Source organism: Maniola hyperantus, chromosome 13 (genome assembly GCF_902806685.2).
Source record: "Maniola hyperantus chromosome 13, iAphHyp1.2, whole genome shotgun sequence".
In the NCBI taxonomy this organism is placed as follows: Eukaryota; Metazoa; Arthropoda; class Insecta; order Lepidoptera; family Nymphalidae; genus Maniola; species Maniola hyperantus.
Genome location: NC_048548.1, coordinates 583,594 through 603,140, shown reverse-complemented (window position 1 = coordinate 603,140; position 19,547 = coordinate 583,594). Strand labels below are relative to the sequence as shown.

Here is a 19,547-nt window from a genome sequence, read left to right as displayed (position 1 = left end):
AGGTCCCGGGTTCGATTCCCGGCAGAGGTTTGGAATTTTAAAATTTCTATAATATTTCTGGTCTGGTCTGAGTGGGAGGCTTCGGCCGTGGCATGTTACCACCCTACCGGCAAAGCCGTGCCGCCAAGCGATTTAGCGTTCTGGCACGATGTCGTGTACTGTAGAAGAAAAGATGGGTTAATAAAACTGGCATACCCCTTCCAGGTTAGTCCGCATCTATCTTAGATTGCATCATCACTTACCACCAAGTGAGATTGGGTTAACTTGTATCTGAATAATAAAAAGGTCATAATCTGCTACGTAAAGAACGCAACTAGGATTCAAATTTCCAAGTCAAAGTCATTTGTTGAAAATAGGCCTGTACCATTGTACACTCTTTAATTGTTAATTGTTTAATTTTTAAGATATTAATAGATGTAATCAAATAGTGATAAATAATTAGGTAAACTTAAAACTAAAACTACAAGGGTTCCAAACGCGCCCAAGTCTGATAAGAAGCCCACAACAAAATTCACTAAATAAGATTCAGTTAAACACGATTTAACAAACTTTATTCTTTAAAAACCTAAATTAATAACACATGGATGTACGAAGTAATTTAAAATAACAAGAGAAAAACAATAAATTAAAACTAGGCAATAACTAACTTTTGAAATTCGAAGTTCAAACTTTCACGTACAAATATGTACGCCGTCCATTATTTGCCTATTGGTGATCCACGTGCGCATTGCATTTCTATTGGTGCAATCTCTAACGGGTTTCCCGTTGCTACGTTCACTCGCGTCATCTCAAACGCTGGAACAGCGCTAAGTTCATTCCGCTCAGTCCGCCGCGGAAAGTCGTGGGGGTTGTACGTGACATCGTCGTTTGAAAATTAGAATTTGAAATTGCATCGGTCCCTACCCGACCCGTAGACTTATTTAAACTATTAAAAGACAATTAAAGACGTTTTAAATAAATAAAATAAGAGTCGAGTGCTAAGTTAATTTATGTTTGTGTAATTATAAGACCTTTTTTAGTCAGTGCAAGTGGTTTTTTCGCGATCTACGCGACTGCACTTTGGTTTGTGTGATTGGTCAAGAGTGAAGAGAGGTGAGTTTTTACGTGGTTTTTATAGTTGATGGTTGTTTTTATGGCGTGGTTGGTGCCGGGTGGTTGCCCCGGGCCCGGCGCGGCGGCAGGGGAGCTCGGGATCGATTGTCCCGGCGAACTCGACATCGACATAACTATAATGTCTACTTACACCCTCGCACTCGCACTGTCTACCTATTTCGTTTTGCAGGGCTTCAATTTGAACATTTGATTCCATTTAAAGTTATTTTATAGGTATGGAAAGGCATCTGCGGTAAGCCATCACCATCTCAGTCGGTGGCTTGGTCGGTGGATTTTTTTAAAGATATCTTTCCACGTAAAATTGTCTGTGGTCCTGTTTTTAGAATTCCTTAGTAGGTATTTCCTCTTAAAATAATATGGGTTATTGTGTAAAAATTAGCACAATGAGGTTTATTAGGTGGGGTACCCGCTATATAATTACTTAGGGACCCTCTTATTATACAATTTATCTTAAAGACTCAAACAAGAGATCTAAGTAGTTAAGTAGGTAGGCACTTGAATGCTCTAAGATAAGTCACGTTTACGAAGATCGTGATCGACCACATAATATGATCACACGAATCGCCTAACTAGTAACTACCTACTTAGGTATACAAAACTGTAAAATGCATTTCGATATTCGATAGGTAGGTGGGTACCTACGTGACCGTAGTTTATCTGACAATCCTACGTGACTTCTCGCATTACTTTAGCATTTTTAGCACAATAAATTTACTCATTTACTTACTTTACTTAGGTACTTATTTTAACTGCCTCACTATCTAGGTAGATTATCACCAAAACCTACAACCACCTACAAACATTCACAAATAAATAAACGTCAATAAATATGCCTATTCTTTTTACTTGGAGGGTATCGAAATATTTTATTGTAAGTACGGTCATTGATTTACAATTAGGGAGATGCGGCACATGACAAACTATTTAAGTATTTAAAAGTAACAAAATTCTGATTCGTATTTCTTTTAATTATGCTAAGTAAGCTAGATTTTTATTTACTTAATTAATTTTCTTATATACATGTTATTATAGAAAAAAATATTGCTAAGATGCTTTCTGAAAAAGTGCAAGTCTACAGATTTACTAAGGGATTTACCTAGCTGGTATTTATAGAAACCTATTTGTCCCTCTTCCACTTCAGTGTGGCGCCATTAGCTATCCTTCTCACGGGGTAGGTAGGACTAGGTAGGTATACGTCTGGAATGTTGGCATTTCGCGCTGGAGGCACGCAGGGGTCGCGGAATCCTGACTTAGAGACCTAACATTCCAACTGCTCACAATTAATGGCTTAAATGGTGTTTTATTGTAAATTGCACCCATTGTGTGATCAACTTGTCGTATTCAAATTCTAGGGCTATTTTTGGCATAACAAGAGGAGTCTTCTTGAGTGAGCCCCATACAAATGCAGTTTGATTCCTATTTGAATATTAATCAACTAAAGTAGGGTTGTAGACACATTTAAAAAACAGAAAGTAGTTTCAAAGTTACACGGAATGAAAGATGAATCAAAGAAGACATTTTAGGAAATCTGACAAATTAAAGACACTTAAATTTTAATTTGTAGTGTGTCTGCAAAACAGCATTGGACCCAACTTATCGACAGCTTGACGGGCTTCTAACTTCACTCTCATCTGTAACTTGTTGGTAACTTTACGAAATGGAGTGAATAAACTAACTTCTGGAATTAAAGTAGATTATATCCGCGACTTAGTTCATATGAATTTAACAATTAGATTTTTTAAACTCGTGGAAACTGGTATATAAGCTATACCGTGACCACAAAAATCACATGTGAATGTTTGCCAGGTCGTGTATGTGAAGAGTCTCATAACCTGTTTTGTTGACTTTGCGTTCGCACTGCAGAAAATCCTGTACATTTTTTACAGATTTCAAACAAAATGCGAAGTGGCAAATAAATGTCATCAACCTGTCTTAACAAGTTAATGTGTCAATTCGATAACGGTTCGATGCATTGCCAGAAAAGGGAGTTTTCAATGTTTTTAAGTAAAGGGCAAAAGATCCATGCCAAACACTTTCGTATTTCTTTTGTAGATCTAAGCGCTTAAAAAATACTTTGTTAAATTCGCAATTACATTAATCAGTCAGTAGCTTAACATGATTAACTACCTAATTCAATTTGCGACAATGAGGAAAACTATTTAGGTTAGAACGTAGAGTACAACTGAATCCGGTTACAATATGACGAACGCCGCATCGTTCCGGCCACGGCAGTTAACCACGATTTATCAAGCCAATGAGCTGAAATGGCCGATCCAGTCGTTAACTCGGATTTAGTGGCGGGTAGCACGCACTGGCTAAGCGATTGAGTTTTTATTTCGGCCCACCAACGTTGGCCAAAAACAGTTACTATTTAAAGCGGAAAAAATATCCCACCTTATTCCCCTCAATGGTTTGCAGGTCAGAGGCATAAAATCACTGCTTATCCTAGTTGAAATGGCCAATATCCATTTTTCTTTATTGCCTGCCATTCAATAGATACCTACCTAACTAATGCTTAGCCTGACTTAGAACTCTGTGCACGCCACACTCATTCCAGTGAGACTTTTAAACTTCGCAAAATCTGATGATGTTCATTGGAAATACAGTACACCTTAATATACAACAGCAAATCACTTGTTATCAGTGGAGTTCTCTCTTCCTCTGCGTCATATTCCTCATTACAGAGGGTCGTGACCCCTTTCCATTAATCAAAACATAATATACCTTACGGTAAATTGGTTGATATCCACTGTCAATCCTCAATCCTGGTTAGTTTTACAATACCTACAATAACTACATATCAATTAAATTGATTGATATTCACTGTCATTCCTCAATTTTATAATATATAGGTATCGATTTAGTTACCTATAAAGGGATAAAAAATTATTCTGATCTCAACTGGTATTACATTGTATTACTTACTTGTATGTATATTGTATTCTCAAGCATAAAAACTTGAATGAGAAATAAAATAAAAGACCCGTTAAGTTTAAAGTAATATAATGCTCAAACGATTAAAACTTGATGAGACAAAAAATATAAAGCGTTACAGTTATTTATATTCGCCCACGAGGCAGAATAATTAAAATATCACCAACGGATTATGATAATGGGATAAAAACAGTCCAGTTGAGACTGAAATAAGACGAAGCGTTCCACAGTGCGAGCTACCAAGCGGTAATTAGTTAAGTGTTAATAATTAAATGCCACTAACTCTTCACAGTTTTCTTATTATAACACAATGTGCGTGAAAGTTTACAGTTTCGGTGTCAAAAGACAAATATTTGTTAAGATATCTTGAGTCTTCCTAACAGTCGTGGCCATTATCTTTTTCTTTCTACCATACCTTTTTCTATTCTTTCTTCATATTCAAGCGAGGTTAAAACCTTTTATTTCGCCAACAATTTTCTCAGGCACTACAAATATATTTTTAAACTTTCTAACGGCCCTTAAGTCAAGGTCCACTTTCTCGCATTTATTTCTGTGCAGAAAGAATGAAAATACATTCATTATGTACTCTTAAACCTTGTGGTTATTTCGGTTTTAACACTATCTTCTCTACAAAAGTTTGGACTCATGATTGAGTATTTTAATTCTAAAAATTACTTGTCAAAACAAAATAAAACTAGAAAATTTCTCTCCACAAAGATCATAATATAAGCTGGTTCTTGAGACCAATACACCTACTATCCTGGGAAAAAACAGACACGATAAAACTTTTTGTGCAAACATTTAGGGCAATATAAGAGCCATCGTGATTCGGACGTGATAACTTATCGCTTGTTGAACTTATCGTCACGCTTATTAGCGTTTGAAGAGGGAATTCGGGATGCTGTTGACATTATAGCACTTATCTGGATGTTATCGCGATTCAATGCTGATAATCTCTCTCTCTGATCTGTGAATGTAATCGCGGTCATATCATTGGAAAGTTGGTATTGGGTGTAGTTATTTGTTTTCATTTTGACTCTTAACTGAATGCAGTTCGTCTTTTTTGGAACTCAACATCGATTAACTGATCTTCAATATGCCGCGCTTGATTTGATATTTGAATTTTTATTCACTTTGGATTAGTTCTGTCGTAAGTAATAGTCAATCTGTTAATATCAGACACTACACACCACCGTTTATGGAGGTTGATTATGAATTTCTGGAATGCAGCTACTGCACATACAATCAATTAAAAATTTACGGAGTAACTAAAACTGCACTTGGCATTGTCATATTATATGCACGAGAATTAAAAATTAATAATTGTTACGCATTTTGACCCAGTATGACGATGCACGTAGTTACTCTCAAATTTCAACCTTCAGTTTTCATTACAACTCTTCATTATCGTAAAAACATTTACTCATAATATTAAAGATACTTTCGTATACAATACTATTCACGCTGCTACAACCGTCTGGGTCTGCATAATATCTAAATAATTATATCACTGACAAATTGACAAAGCATTGAATCTTATCCTACAGACACAGGCGTCATTTTGGAACAGCAAAGCACTAAGTTCATGCATTATTGACACAGGTGATGGTAATGCCATGGTGTAAACAAGAGGGTTCAATAATTTATTAAGTGGAACAGTCAGATCTGTAAATGGAGTTGTATTTATAATTTAAATGTGCTTCACGGTGTGAAAGAACTAAACTGAATACATTACATTGGACAGGGATATGACAGTTTGGACATTTTCGATGTGACATCGTTCAAAAAAGGAATTTAAAATTTACTTCATTCAATTAGGGGTAAACCTAACATTTTGGAGTTACATAATATGTGTTTTTAAGCAATTGAATATCACTTTCTTTAACGGCGAAAGAAAACATTGTTAGGAAACCTGCAAGCCTGAAGGTTCTCCATAGTGTTCTCAAAGGTGTGTAAAGTTATCGCACCAATCATCAATCCACCCTTGGCCAGCGTGTTGGAACTACTATAGCTTAAATTCTTCTCGTTCCCAGAGGAGACCTGTGCTCAGTAGTGGGCTGGCGATGGGTTGGTTATGAGTAAATAGTATAGATAAAATATGCCCGTGAGACTGAATAAACCGTTTCTTCCGATTACATCCAACGTCACGTTGCTCGTGATGCGTACATGAAAATCACCACCACCGAAACTGTGATGTAAATTGTAAACAGTACGGGGGATTTAGATTTAGGATAAGAATATCTATCTTCAAAGATGCCAGATTAAAAAAATAGTCCATTCACCCTCCCGAATCATGAATTATGAATCATCAGCGTAGAATACTGTAGACTTTGCGGTAATGTCAGATTTCCGTATTTAGAAGGTACTGCCTCTGTCGCCGGACTTAATTAGCAATGCAGGAATGTCTTCGGTTTTCTTGAACAGTCCACTATTTGCTCGACAGGAGGTCCTTTGCATAATAACCGCCGGCCTTTGCTAAGCTCAGCTAAATTATGCAATGTTAATTTTCCATTACGCATAATTACTTCAAGTGCAAGCTAAATAAGGAGCGAAGAGTCAGTTTTTATTAGCCACATGCCTTTTAAGTTATGTACGCCTTGCTCATGAATATGAAGGCTTAAAATGCAATGTGTCAATACTATCAGGCAAGAAACTGAAGGAACTGACCTGTTCTTATAAAAAATCGATATTAAGACGATTACCTACACTATTTAAGAATCCTTCTTCTTTCCTTATGCTTATGATAATACAGAACCTAAACATTCTCACACAAGACAAGCACTGAATGGTCTTCCTTCCATACCATCAAAAATTGGTAATCCTTTAACTTTAGTATTGATTCTTGCATTGGTTTGAAATGTTGTAAATCTTGCGTTACCTGAAGAACGATATCATAAAATCAACGGTATAAACAGGTACCAACGGAACAATTTACCACAATTCTCAATAACTGGTAAAAATCTTCGTACCTACTTAGCTATGCAGTACGTAATGTATCTATTTGAGCAGCCTCAGTTGGGCTCAAGCCTAGCACAGCCTCAAATGGATAAGAAATTCTATAGGAATTCCTGTATTTTTATGCCGAAGGTATTCTATGCCTTAAAACTTAACCTTTGCCTCGCATCTTTGAAGTGGTAATAAAAAAAAAGATTTGTCTATGTCACATCCTTTGCGTTGAATGCGTTTCGTTTATTATGCTCACCGCGTCGAACTACACGGCTCCAGCTGCGTCCAGACAATGAAGTACTGAATTAATTACATTGTTGTAAACCATTTCTATTTCTATAGCCGCTTATTGTGTGAAAATCACTGGACGGCTGTGTTGAGAACCTGCGTTGAAAACATAAAGAATTCTGAACGCTATAACCCATCAAAACATGAGTCCAATTCTTTACAGGATATAATTCCATCATCAGACCTCCATTCGATATATTATAATATATGACATCTAAATATACAAAAGTAAAAGCTGACTGACTGATCTATCAACTCACAGCACGCAATTTGGCATACAGATAGCTATTATGACGTAGACATCCGCTAAGAAAGGATTTTTGAAACTTCAACCCCATGCACATGGGCTGATTACACCTACCGAGTAGTGAAGCGAGACAGTAAAATGTCACTCCGCCGAGACCGTGCTGTGCTGAGAATTTGTGGCGAAATTGCAGTCGTTAAAGTGTTTATACCAACCGAGTACTCGGCCGAGGACACTGACTCGCAACTGTACTCGTTAGGTGTAATCGTATCATAAGTACGGACGAAGTCGCGAGCATAAGCTAGTACTTCATATAACAAGACGAAGACATGATGAATGATCCTCATGCCACAAATAGGATGTACATCAAACATCTAATATTTTTGCATCAAGGGCTAGAAACCACTCAATATTTTTTTTTTTAAAAAGAATATTAGCCATATTAAATGACTAATATTCCCCTTTCCTCTCCAATTAAGCGTCAGGCTTGTGCTAGGAGTAGGTACGACAATAGTGCAACGGGCGGGATTTGAACCGTCGACCTTTCGGTTTTCAGTCCACTCCTTTACCGGTTGAGCTATTGAGGCTCTATATATATATGAAAGAACTCGTTACCTCAATTATTAAGCAAAATATGTATTAAAAAAATTCGAAGTTTTCAATTTTGAACGATAATGACGTATCTTTAAATTTGGATGAAGAATTAAAATTTTTGATCAGTATCATGACATGTGCTTGAACTTGGAAATGGAATTTACTTTCCGAGCTGCACGTTTAAATTTGGAAGTGGCTTTCCAGCCAAACATGGCGCGGGCGACAGTGTCAAGGTCACGGTGCAACGGCAGAGCGTTGACTGTTTTTGTTTTTGCTTTTTTCTTAAGCCCTTTTAAACTCAATTGCGTGCAGCTGCATGAGACATGAGTACGTTTTAACGTATGACTCATTAGATTTATTTCGTCGCAAAGCTTTTTATCTTTTCTTTAACGATTTGTTTTTGACTTAGATTGTCATTGACATTGATAAATGTGAGATGCAAGAATTTTAATTTGAGGAAGAGGTTAAAACTGTTTGCTTTTTCTTGAATAGTGGTATTAATGATACAAATCTTGATTTATTTGTTTATTTCACATAAGGAAGCTGTAGAGTGTAGAGGTAAAAGTAGCGGTACTAAACAGCTTTCAAATGTCATTTACATCGTCATACATTCCCTGTTGCCTTGAACAGCTTGTGTGGACATCTTACATCTAGATTCTAGGTATTGACTAATTAGGCATTAAAGTAAATACTTATTTACAAATATTTTAGAACGATAATATCATAAAAGGAAAAACAAATAATTTACCGTGTATTCAGCGGTCACATAAATGTCATGTTACCTTTGCAAATTAGGAGCGTTAATTAAACTTCATCTGACAACCATTGCTTTAATGCTGACAACACGTCAAATTCCACAATTAAACATTATTGGGCGATGCAAAAATCGGCTCTAAAACATTAAACCAAGATTTTATCATCATAAAGCTATCAAAAACATGTCTATCTGTATTTAAATTTACAATTAGTACTAGTTGGTAAATGTTTATCTCCTAGCCTGTCCCGGCGAGAGACGAGCAAGCTGGATAAATCCAAGAGCAAAACAAACAGCAGAGTGCGTTGAATCTCGATGATACCAAAATAGAACTCCGCCGCATAAGGCTAAGCTGTGAACAACTATGTAAAGTACGTGTTAGGCTTGAAACTAATTTGTCAACATAATAACCAACTATTACAAACTTAAAATAAACCATAACAGAACTGAGAAAAATAGCAAATAACATTGAGTGTTTCACAGTTTTTGTATAGGAAATACATCAACTTTATTCCTCAGAAGATAAAAGTTATTTGATGATGGAACAATCAGCCCGAAATCAGTCTTGTCACGATATAGTTTTTTCATTTAAGTAATTAGCCACACAAAACTGTTTTGTGTAAGTGACTTTTAATTATTTTAGTTTAGTTTTGGTTATTAAAGCTAACTACCTAATAATTAATTGAGTAAAATAAATTTAAAATTAAAACATTAGTTTATTTAGTTACTTGGTATCATGACATTTTAAAAGTTTCCTGACATCAAATTTTTTAATTGCCGCATCCATTTAATGTAACATCAACTTGAACATCAATGTCACAAGTACAAACAATTTGTCAAAGTATCTATTAGTAGCGGCGAAGGATTTCTAAGGGCCAGAGTTAAAATTAGATTAATTACTCTCCGTTCGGTTAGTTCAAATAGGGTTTTAATGATAATGGTAGTTATAAATAACGCTCAGATTTCGGTTTGTTTGTTTAGGATGGATGGTATCTGTTGATAAAGAACAGGGTTACTTTTTTGAGAGGCAAGAAGTAATCTTTATCAATGTAACACCAAGATTTTTAAGAAATTCATCATCATCAACCCATTGCCGGCTCACTATTGAGCACGGGTCTCTTCTCAAAATGAGAAGGGGTTGTCTATCACGCTGGCCAAGTGCGGATTGGCAGACTTCAGACACCCTAGGGGAAAATCTGAAAACCGTGAATTTGTGGTTACATCACAAAAAAATAATTAAAATGTTTTCATGAACAAATAATTAGTATTTTCCACTTTTAAAGAAAGATTAGATACTAGGTATACGAAGTTGGGTATCATATGAAAGGGCTTTACCTGTAGGTACATTGTAAAACAAATTTTTATTTATTTTTATGCATAATAGTTTTTGATTTATTTTGCAAAATGTCGAAAAAATACGTCTGTAGTACGGAACTCTCGGTGCGCGAGTCTGAAATATCACATAAATGGTGAGGAAACCTGCATGCCTGAGAGTTCTCGATAATGTTCTCAAAGGTGTGTGAAGTCTACCAATCCCGCACATGGCCAGCGTGGTAGACTATGGCCAAAACCCTTCTCACTCTGAGAGGAGACCCGTGCTCTGTAGTGAGCCGGCGATGGGTTGATCTTGATGATGATGACTGTAATGGTTTCCAATTTTCCATTCTGCAGGTGTGGTTTGCGTTTTAGTCTGTAGATAAGTAAATTGAGCCTCAATAGCTCAACCGGTATAGGAGTGGACTGAAAACCGAAAGGTCGACGGTTCAAACCCCGCCCGTTGCACTATTGTCGTACCTACTCCTAGCACAAGCCTGACGCTTAGTTGGAGAGGAAAGGGGAATATTAGTCATTTAACATGGCTAATATTCTTTTAAAAAAAAAAAAAAAATTATATGTATGTAGGTAGGTAGGTACAGTATGAACATCTGTCTGTGAGTCACGGTCGGCTACCTCCACAACTCTTCTAATGAGTTTTACTTGTTTTCTCGTCCGGCACAAAACCGTATTATATTTGGACGGTGATTGTTCGGCTTTCCGCAAAAAATATGTTGTTTCATTTTATTTTCGAGAAATAATTGCGTTTGTTTGACGCGGACCATGACAAATACGATTTATTATCCGAGATTTACTTACTTAAGTATATTTTTAAGATAATAAATTTATTACATAAAAGTGTTAACCTGCCTAATTAAGCACCTTCCTATTTCTTTTCTATTTTGGTGTGCTAGGCGCTAGCCTGTAGCCATGCGTGTTTTTGTCTAGTAACTGTGTAGTTAAAAACCGGCCAAGCGCGAGTGAGGCTAGCGCAATGAGGGTTCCGTACTACAGTCGTATTTTTTCGAAATTTTGCAGGATAATTCAAAAACTATGATTCCTACATAAAAATAAATCAAAATCTGTTTTAGAATGCACAGGTACACCTTTCATATTATGATACCCCACTTGATAGACTTATATTGCCTAGAAAATTGAAAACACTAATTATTAGTTCATGACCACAATTTAATTTTTTTTGCGTGATGTCACCACAAATTCACGGTTTTCAGATTTTTCCCCGAATGTCTGCTATAAGATCTACCTACCTGAAAAATTTCGTGATTCTAGGTCAACGGGAAGTTCCCTGTAGGTTTCTTGACTGACAGACAGACAGACAACAAAGTGATCCTATAAGGGTTCTGATTTTCCTTTTGAGGTACGGAACCCTAATAAAATGTCAAAATTGAACGAAATCCTAACCCATATTATAAAATGCGAAACTGTTTTTGTTTGTTGGTTTGTCCTTCAATCACGTCGCAACGGAGCAACAGATCGACGTTAGTTTTTGCATGGGTATAGTTAAAGACTTCGAGACTTCGTCCGCGTGAATTTAAATTTTTCAAAATCCCGCGGGAACTCTTTGATTTTCCGGGATAAAAAGTAGCCTATGTGTTAATCCAGGGTATAATCCATCTCCATTCCAAATTTCATCCAAATCCGTTCAGCCGTTTTTGCGTGATTAAACATCCAAATATCTAAACATATTATATTTAGCAACTGCAAATTCAAATTATTTTTTGTAATTTTGGTTTATCATAGGATTTTTTTGTCCAAAACTGGTCGGTCTCCTGTCAGCCTGATCCGCCCAGTAGTTTGAGCTCTGTGTTAACAGATCAGTCAGTCAGCTTTTCCACTTATAGTACCAAAGGTACCTATAATTTAGATAGGTTTAGATGTATAGATCGGCATAATATTTCGCTACTAATAGCAGAGTCAAATAGGTGTTAGATAATTCGCGACGCGGTCTGCGGGCGGTCGGCGGTCGGCGGTCGCGCGGTCCGGCGGTCGGTAGTCTGTGCGAGCAGTAATCCTCGGTCGTTGACCTGTAACGGCACGCCGCTGCCTCCCGCCGCCGCGCCGCAGCACGCGATGCCTCAGGCCTCACGCTGAAGCTCCAGATAACAGGCTAAAATCGTGCTAACTCGTGGGAATGATGGAAACTAGGAGCTTTTAGGACTAACCTGCTAGTAGCTAGTAGATCTTGACGACCTCCCTGGCGTCTAGTAGTGTGTGTGTGTGTGGCGTGTGGCGTGGCTCAGTGGTGAAAAGTAGAGTATTCAACGCAGGGGTAATGCCGACTTCGTCTTGGGTACCCCTAAACCCCGCGCTACACTACACTCTTCCTCGATATGTGTTTCCTACCAGGAGTCAGGCTCGAACAATGAGGGTTCCGTACTACAGTCGTATTTTTTCGACATTTTGCACGATAATTAAAACTATGATGCATAAAAATAAATAAAAATCTGTTTTAGAATGTACAGGTGAAGACCTTTCATATGATACCCCACTTGATATAGTCACTCACTTCGAAAGTTGAAAATACTAATTATTAGTTCATGACCACAATTTAATTTTTTTTGTGTGATCTAACCCTAAATTCGCGGTTTTCAGATTTTTCCCCAAATGTCAGCTACAAGATCTACCTACCTGCCAAATTTCATGATTCTAGGTCAACGGGAAGTACCCTGTAGGTTTCTTGACAGACAGACAGACAGGCAGACAACAAAGTGATCATCCTATAAGGATTCCGTTTTTCCTTTTGAGGTACGGAACCCTAAAAAACACTCCGTAGGTACTCTAGATGCAACACCCTCGCTAGTCGCTTTGCTTGGGAGTTACTTAAAATCCTTCGTAAGACCTTGCATTACCCTCATGCGGAGTAATCTACTCTTTACAAAGAACACATCCTCCAAATTTTATATCTCTAGGACTATATATAAGTCAGTCAGTTAGTCATTACTTTGAATTTTATACGCGATTGGAATACCGTACGATATTTCGGCATCCGGTCCGACTGGTTACCGTAACTCCAACTTTGTTATGGTGTCAGATCTCGACCGCAGATGGTTGTTGAGTGCACTCCATCCATGTCATTATACTGGTTGAGATCGATTACAGTTGAAAAACTCGCTCTGAACATCTCGCCGATTACTTCTTGTTAACATCAGCATTCGGTGGTTCTTAGTAGACCGTAGACTTAAATGCGCTTTGTAATCGGGTAAATATGTAGTAGGTAAACAACAGAATTAGATACAACAGCTAGGTTATTTAAAAGATTAAAACTCTTGATAAGCCTCTACGGGTTGTGATTTATTTCCCCGCGCAAGCTTTATATGAGAGGACATTTTAATAACTTATCAAAAAATTAGTTAAATTATACCTGCTTTTCTGACTTATGCAGTACGTGGCCGAAAGTAATGTACCTTCATTGACCTTTACAAGGAGATATCAGATTTGTAGAGCGTTGTCATTACCGATGTGCATTACTTTCTGTCGCGTACCACGATCTGACAATGAAACCATGATACGTGTGGAAAACCTAACTTCAGAAGGTCTAAAGCGCCGGTCACATCGAGTCGCTTGCGGGTTTCTCCGAGGTTTCTGCGATTTGTTTGTCTTTTAAGGAAACTAAAGAAAGTGCTGTGATGGCGTGCGTCGAACGACGGCAATTTGTTCGACATCATTACCAAGATGACGCGAAATGACGGGAAACTTCCGTCACAGCCGCCACTTAGCCTCTCGCCTCTCAATAATTGCATATAAACAACTTCTTGCCCCCCCCCCCCCCCCCCCCCCCCTGTCCCCCAACACAAATCATTATTCATTATCAGTCTATAGGCTGGACGTCCATAGACTACCTCTTGTATGAAGGTGTACTTAAGACCAGACGTTCAACATTTTGTCCAAAAACGATTTGTGTCTAGATTTTCTCGGGATAAAAAGTAGCTTATGTCACTCTCCAGGTCTTAAACTATACCCATGCAAAAATTCACATCGATCCGATGGACAAACCAACAAACAGACACACTTTCGCATTTATAATATGGGTAGTGATTTTTACTTTAGAGTGTGTATGACCGCGCGTGCGTGTTTAGGTGTGTGTGTGTGTCGTGTGAGTGTTTGAGTGCGTGTGTGTAAAGTGCGTATGCATGTGTGTAAATTTTTTACATGTTTTTCTAAATAATTACACATTATTTTGATTGTCCTAAGTGGCATAGGCCATGAAATTATTGTACGAGTAAATTATTATAATAAGTTGTTACAAATTACACATCCCTTCGCTTCGCACTTGCACTCCTCTGGTGCACAGGCAGCCTTATATTTACCGGTTTAGTGAGTGTTCGGTTCGACAGATACCGATCGGATCGGCGGTAATTAGGTAATTAGCCCTTATTGCTTTCAGTTGCTGAATTTACTGACAACATCTTTATCCCAGTCCGGTTATATCTTGCTTAAATTATTAAAAGTTGTATAGAAGCAGGCGTTACTTTGCGGAAGTCCATGATATACAACGAACCAAAAGCTTGATTTGCTGTAATCCGCTGAAACAAACCTAGTTTCAGCGGATTACAGCAAATTAAAACATAATCCGCTGAAACAAACCTAGTTTCAGCGGATTACAGCAAATTAAGCTTTTGGTTCATTGTATAAGTTACTAAATTAAAGATTTCGCTGGCAACTGTAATCTTATAAGGTCCAATTCAATTCAATTTCTTTATTTTGCAGAAACACATTAATTTACATAAGGTCTTACAGAGTCAGTACCTACTTAGATATGTTTCGCCTAGCAAATGGCATGCAAAAGTTACAAGTAAAAAGAACACAATTCCTAAACTAACTACTCTAGTAAGAATATTAAAGAACATTACAATAATAAATTATTAGAAGGTATAGATTTAAGAATACAGTAAGAAGAATCTAAAACAAGTCTGAAGAAAATTTGCAATTTAAAAAGTTTATTATTTTTATCAAAAAAAAAAAAATAAAAAAAAAATCATCAAAGTACTCGTTTATGGAATAGTAGCATTTTTTTACAAGAAATTCCTTAAGTTTGTGCTTCAACATAGTTTATACTAAGAGATCTATTTGCGAGTTCTCTTGGTAACTTACTATATTATATTCTAGGTGCCATATTTATTATACTTTTCCCAAATTTCGCGGATGAGTGCTGAGAGTGAGACTGCCGAGTGAAACAAATTTTGTTGTTCCTTCTTGCATTCTCATTCCCAGGTACGTATCTACATGATAAGTTAGGGGAAAGGTCACAAGTCAAATCGTCAAATAGTTTAATTTACCATTGGTTCGGAATGAAGTTCCTACCGAGAGAAACCAGCAAGAAACTATGGCTACAGATTCCCTGTGGCGCGCGCGCTAGCTCGGCACTAGGCTCGAGACCGCCTGTTTGTTTACGACCCTCGGCCTCGGCCCAAGAGATTACGCGTTCGAAGACCTTTGAACTGAACGAACCCTGTCTCGATACAATACACACGCGATACACGCTTCACAAGCTTTTATACTTACTCGATAGTCGATGCAATCAATACTTATAATAAAACTGTAACATATAAACTGGAAGATATTTTGAAAATTTTTTTTAGAGGGCACTCTATAATCGATACTGAACCCAAAACTGTAATTTTTTTCATTTTTGTCTGTCTGTCTGTCTGTCTGTCTGTCTGTCTGTCTGTCTGTATCACGGCCGCGCATCACGCTGAAACTACTGAATGGATTCCAATGAAACTTGGTACGATTTGAGGTCATACTATGAGGAAGAATATAGGATACTTTTTATCCCGAAATTCAGCATGGTTCCCGTAGGAGAGGGGATGAAAGTTAAAATGTATACTGAGTTGTAATTCATTAACGCGTAGTCCGATTTCATTCATTCTTTTTTTGTTAGAAAGGGGATATTTTAAAGATTGTTCCGTAAATATTTCAAGGTCATCGGTTTTTAACCGACTGTCAAAAAGGAGGTGGTTCTTTTTTCTACATCGATTTTTTCGAGGTTTCTGGACCGATTTGCAAATTTTTTTTAAATCAACAAAAAAAGTTTACGTCGTGGTCACATAAAAAATTCTGGATTCAACTCCTTAATCCTGATGCTGCAGGGTTACTGCCCGCCTGGGTTATCAAGATTCAGGAAGTGTTCATAGTGAATTCATATTGTAGGTACCAAGCAACGGCAACAATCCCGAAAAATCAAAGAGTTCCCGCGGGATTTTAAAAAACGTTAATCCACGCGGACGAAGTCGCAGGAATCAGCTATACTCAATATATGCGAGCTTTTAAACGGTCCAATAATCAATTGGTGGAGAATTTCAGACAATCGAAATTTCCTAAAAATTTGGCCAAAATTGCCAATACGCTGTTGACCAGCGTGGTAGACTATGGCCTCAAGCATCAAGAGCCATAGGTACAAACTAGCTTATGCTCGCGACTTCGTCCGCGTGGACTATACAAATTTTAAACCCCTATTTCACCCCGTTAGGGGTTTAATTTTCAAAAATCCTTTCTTAGCGGATGGCTTCGTTATAAAAGCTATCTGCATGCCAAATTTCAGCCCGATCCGTCTAGTAGTTTGAGCTATGCGTTGATAGATCAGTCAGTCAGTCACCTTTTCCTTTTATATAATTTAGATTGACAGAAAACGCTAAGTTCAGTGAACAAGTTTTCCAAGCTTTCATTCGAAGCTCTATACATATCAACCCAAACAAGGGTCTGAGTTCTTGACAGAGGTAGGCCTTTGATTCCAAGTTCCCAAGCACATCTAGTGGAACGTGATAAGGGTGTTTATTTATAAGTTATCAGCACCGGCGGACTCCGGCAACTGTGATTCATACATAGGGCTGCCATTATCAGTACCCTTATTATAAATGCGAAAGTGTGTGTGTTTGTTGGTTTTTTGATTTGTTGGTTTGTCCTTCGATCACGGCGCAACAGTGCAACGGATTTACGTGATTTTTGCATGGGTATGAATAAAGACCTGGAGTGTGACATAGGCATAAAAATTTGGTACAGTCGTAGCTTGCGTCCCGGAAATTGACAGAAGCAACTTTTTATCCCGGAAAAACAAAGTGTTCCCACGGGATTTAAAAAAAACCTAATTCCACGCGGACAAAGTCGCGGGCATCAGCTAGTGGTATTATATCCAAATTTGGGACAAGAGTAAAGACCTTCTTTTCCACAAATTCTGAAGATTGTTTTAAGTTATGCGAATCATTAACATTGGACCAAATTTCAGTAAGTATTTACAGCTGTTTTAGGCCGTTTTGCTTGGAAACTAATTTGTATTCAGAAACTTCCAGTGTAATCCACACCATTTTGTTCGCCAGCTTCTTCTCAATTAATCTTCTATATATATAAAAGGAAAAGGTGACTGAATGACTGACTGACTGACTGACTGATCTATCAACGCACAGCTCAAACTACTGGACGGATCGGGCTGAAATTTGGCATGCAGATAGCTATTATGACGTAGGCATCCGCTAAGAAAGGATTTTTGAAAATTCAACTCCTAAGGGGGTGAAATAGGGTTTTGAAATTGTGTAGTCCACGCGGACGAAGTCGCGAGCATAAGCTAGTCTAAATATATAAAAGGAAAAGGTGACTGACTGACTGACTTATCTATCAACGCACAGCTTAAACTACTGAACGGATCGGGCTGAAATTTGGCATGCAAATAGCTATTATGACGTAGGCATCCGCTAAGAAGGGATTTTTGAAAATTCAACCCCTAAGGGGTGAAATAGGGGTTTGAAATATGTATAGCCCACGCGGACGAAGTCGCGGGAATAAGCTAGTATAATAATATAGATATGTCCACCATTTTTTTTTAAATCCTCCTTTACTGCGAAATAGCACAAATCTAGATCAGATTCCATTTTAACTTTTCCGCCTGGCAACCCTGTTCATACGTCACATACAAGTAGATATAGCCATTGTATTGGTTACCTATTCATTGTAACTGGCTATCAATAGACCGTATCGACTATCGGGGTTTATTTGAATAGCTATCTAATGAAGCTATCCATTCCATTACCTACCCGCGGAAATTATAGCACTTTGACTTAGTAGTTAGTACTCAACTAGCTGACCCGCCCCGGCTTCGCTCGGGTGGAATTTAGAAAATCGAGGCGGGAGGTTGAATTTCCAAAAATCCTGAAACACGTACTTCTTCATTTGTGATCGAAACCTCAAATACAAATTTTTATTCAATGAAAAATGACGGACTTTCATACAAACTTTCATCCTCTATTTAACCCCCTCGGGAGTAGAATGTTCAAAAATCGTGAAACTGTATTTTTTATCCCTAACCGAAAGCCTAAATACCAATTTTCATAGATGTAACTTTAAAAATGACAAACTTTCAAACTTCCATACCTAACTAACTTCTTTACCTCCCGTGGGGTGGAATTTCGAAAAATCCTTTCTTAGTGGGATACCTACTCCTTACAAAGAACAGATCCTCCAAATTTCATGTCTCTACTCTAGGACCAGCGGTTTAGGCTGTGCGTTGATATATAAGTCAGTTAGTCAGTCAGGACTTTGAATTTTATACATATAGATTGAGAGGAAGGTATAATATAAGGCGCCTACTGGCACCGATTCCGTTGTCTTTCTCTAAACTAAATTTAGAGTATCTGCATCCTTTTCTTTTTAACAATGCTAAAAAGGGACAGAACATGAACTTTACATTTAAATACCCTAAATTTTAGTGCACGCTATAAATAGTAGGCTCGCGACTGTGCGCTAAAATCACGGGTTTTACCATCTAAAAATTAAATTTAAATTGTCAAACTGCGTCTGTCCTTTTCATATTACATTAGTAACAAGAGGATGCGAATTCTTTAAAATTAGGTTGTGCTCAGAATCAGTACCATGTCTATCCCATCCCGCGTTATCTCGATCGACATCTGCAATGCGCCACGAGTCCCACGACTCGATCCGCTAATTCGGGCGACGGGGAACGACCGCACGCGCGTCGCACTCCCTAGCTAGCCACAATTTATTGTTTTACTCAGAGTTGACAGATTACTAGAGCAAGAATTTTCCGCCAAATGGAAGTTTATTGTTCATCAAATCCATAGAGATATAAAGAGTTGCCTTAATGTCCTATAGAAAATAGCTGATCGGAAACTAGCTCAAGCTTATCGAAATTTTCATAAGTGTGTAAGAGACAACACTACATTTCAACATAACTATAAAACAGGGCTTCGGCATAATCCGCCATTTGCTGTGCCAGTGTAAGTACTTGTTTTTCTTGTAAATAAATAACCTAATCTTTTGTTATGACAGCTGATTAGCTGATACCACACTGATACTATGAACAAGCGCCGCCATTTTCTGTGCCAAAAATAC

The 19,547-nt window shown here is 37.7% G+C and overlaps 1 protein-coding gene across 1 annotated transcript in view; it reads left to right on the top strand.

Annotated features, from left to right (window-relative positions):
* Window positions 1-825: 825 nt before the first annotated feature.
* Window positions 826-19,547, top strand: part of sn (fascin domain-containing protein singed) — a 54,801-nt gene continuing 36,079 nt past the window's right edge. Inside the window, exon 1 of the mRNA XM_034974657.2 lies at window positions 826-1,092. The gene's annotated coding sequence lies outside the window, so the exon portion shown is untranslated. The remainder of the gene's footprint in view (window positions 1,093-19,547) is intronic.